The following is a 3,443-nucleotide window of genomic DNA, read 5'->3' as shown; positions in this document are numbered from 1 at the left end:
GACTGTGCATCCGAGTGTACATTTTGGGGACCTTAAGGGAGTACCCAAAAAGAAATGTGGGTAAAATAGAGTATACGCCATACACCAGTATGAAGATCTTGAAATGCTTTGCACATAAATTGTATATACTATAGTTCTTTGCTAGGAAATTAGCAGGGGAGGGCTGGCACCTTCTGGCCCAGGGGTATGTAAAGCAAATTGTATCCTAAGTTTTGACCATGCTTCAGTGCTGGGAATTTTGATAATGGTACCTCTTCTTGAGTGCAGGTAGTTCTTTGAACTAGCATTCAAAAACATGTATTCATTGAACAAATATAGAAATTCACATAATTGGAGTTTTTTTTTTTAATTTACTTTTGTTTTTTAGCGAAAATCTTTTTGGTCGTGTTAAGTAGTTTGATAAATATATAGTGGATTTAACTGCCAGTGCGCTTTAGGACAGTAAACCTGACCAGGCAATAGAAAAATAAAAATGAGAGCATTTCACAGCAAACAAGAACCGGCAGGAGTAGAAAAGCTGCTGTTTAAAGCTAATACAACTTTTATGTTTATGTTTTTGTTTACTGTTATTTATTTGTATTAGAATTGCTACAGAAATGATTTTGCTTACTGGGTTTTTGGTAATAAACATGGTTAGATGTATAGGATGGAGAATACCTTAGGTACTAAGTAATTTGAGAAACCCGGCAGGACCCAGTACCACAAAAGATCCTTGATCATACTGCATAGCTTGTTGTCTGTGTGTTGTTGTGTGTGTGTTGTCTTGATTAACAGTTATGCGTAGCAGATTAAAGCGGTGTTTTAAGTGCCGTGTGTCACTGTATTGAAGTGTGAACACACGTGATCTGATGATTCCTGCACGTGGTCTGATGATTCCTGCACGTGGTCTGTAGCGCTCCCATTGAAATCCGTGGAATTAGTGAAAGCCAATTGAATTCTTGAATTGAACTCTGCTGCGTCCATTGACTTCCATAAGAGCCCTATAGCGCATGTGCAAGAGGCATACGTAAAGGGCAACTATTACCCTTGCTGTACCCGGCTTCGTGATCGCTGTAGTTTTACGATCTCCAGGAGGCTTACAGGTCGCAAGGGCAGAGGTTGGAGAATGCCAGAGCATCATTAGTAGGTGAGTACTCATGTAAAGCAGTAAGGTAAGTACAATTAAATAATTAAGGGCATTTAAGATAAAGCATTACGTAGGTATTAATAACATACGTAATTCTTTATTATAAGAAAAATATAGCAGGGTGGTGGGAGCCTCCAATAACCAAATAAAGCACTTGCAGTAAAACACCTTGGAGTCCGTGCAAAATGGCTCACAGTGCCTGTTGGTTCATTATAAGCAGCGCAGATAAGTCATGAACACCATTTATGATTAAACTACTGCCCAGTCTGCAAGGATCAGCAAAGCAAACATGATTGGCTTACAGTAAAAGTATTCCAATATTTTTGAGGTTGTTTTTTTAATCTTATATTTGGGAAAAGCAGCTTACTTTCAACATTTTTACTGCAGTTAATGTAAGTCAGCCCCAACAATTGTGGCCTACTCAAATCTACCTATGAAGCTTAGGAACATATGAGTATTTACTCATCCGTTTACTATCCAGTTATTCTGGAATGTTATGCTTTTCAAGTTTTTGCACTTACTGTTGGTGGTGAAAGAGGAAAACGTAACGTGCCTTTGATGGTGTTTCACACCATGTTTAGTGGTGTATGTTCGGGTTTGAGAGCTTAACCAAAGTCAAAAATGCTTAGGCAAAACTGTAAAACTAAAAACGTGCCATATTTTTTGGAAGCCTGAACTTTGGGATTTGAATGTCGGCCGAGTTGGTGTCTGGAATACCAGTGGAATAGTTATCCTTTCCCTCATATCGTAATTATTTTAGTATGTTAAAAATCACATACGGCATTTAAAGTATCATGCAGAAATACAAAATAACATGACGTGTCTTATACAGGTCCAGACTTTCCATCTGGCACACAGGGCAAATGCCCAGTGGGCCACCGGCCGACAGAGCCACACACTCAACTCATCTGCCGCTCCAACCACATGCTTGGCGAGCATAAAAACGTAGCATGCCGCTGTGTATATCCAGCCGCCATCGTTATCCCCAGTCCGGCCCTGATATGGTACCCGAGATTTTATGGTAGTTGAAACTGAGTGCGGGATGTTAGATCTTATCGCTTGGGGAAACCCATTTATATATTAACAATAACTATTTTCTGTTGTTCTTACCAATGCAAAACAAATTTAGTACAATGGATACTTTTCATGATTAGTTACTTTCTTTTAAATGGTAAGTATAAAGGGTATTTAAATATTGCATTTAAAATAATCATCTATTGAGTCTGGGGTTTAACAGCGACTCTGCTCGTCCTCACTTTTTTCTGCCTAATGTCATCGGTAAGGCATTTGTCATGTAATTTTGTATGGTGGGTGGTTAATAGAAAATAGAGTACGTGTTTATTTCATACTTTTGCCGTGACTTCACGCTTATCCTGTTTTATCTGGACACACAGACAGCTATGTGAATATGCCGTTCGTTCCCTGTACAATGAATTTTCTTATACTGAGATTTTTTTTTATTTATTAAGTGTGCTATTGAATAATACACGCTGCTTCTTCCCGTGTTGACAAAATGCAAATATTTTGTTTTAACAAACTACATGTTTTTTGAATGGTGTGTGTTTTAATAAAACTATCAAATATATTTCACATGAGTCTATTTGTTTTCTTTGTTAATAATTTTAATATGTAGTTATTTTAATTGATACTATTAATAGTTACAATGTATCTGTTAAATAATGTGTGCAGCTGAGTACATACAAGCTATAATTTTAAGGCAAGACAGGAGGCGAGTATTTTGCATATCTTCCTTTACTCTCACAGTAGCAGCAAAGAAAGAGTTAACGTAATAAGTTGAAACAACCAATAGAAAAACATCACATAAGAGGTATATAAACCCCTAATCCATCCTCCTCTTCCTCTTTCTTTGCTGCTCACCGTAGCTGCAGGTCAGTCCTCTTCCTTTATTCAGGAATTATCTCATTTTTAATTGTATTTACAATTGTTTGTCTATCATTACGGTACCGTTATATAGATTTATTGTTTTTTAGTATTGTGCCGTTTTTATTCTTTTTCCTCGGGAGTCTCCTCCCTCACCTCCGGATCTCTCCGGGCCTCTCAGGGCCCCTCCGGTTCTGCCCGGACCCCTCCGGTACCACCCGGATTCCCCTGGTACCCCCAGTTTTCCTTCGGTATTTATCACCCTCTTTATCTGCCCTTTGCTGTCTTTCCCATCTTGGTTTTTCTATCTTTCGCGGCTGCTATTCGTGGCCGCCTCTCTCCTTTTCTCCTTACCTGTACTTTTTCCTCTGTGCTCTTTCGCGGCCAGAGGTTCCTCTTCAGTGTAGTCTAGCCGGCATCTCGGCGGACGGTGAGC

Source organism: Spea bombifrons, chromosome 10 (genome assembly GCF_027358695.1).
Source record: "Spea bombifrons isolate aSpeBom1 chromosome 10, aSpeBom1.2.pri, whole genome shotgun sequence".
Classification (NCBI taxonomy): domain Eukaryota; kingdom Metazoa; phylum Chordata; class Amphibia; order Anura; family Pelobatidae; genus Spea; species Spea bombifrons.
This window is presented reverse-complemented; position numbering follows the sequence as displayed.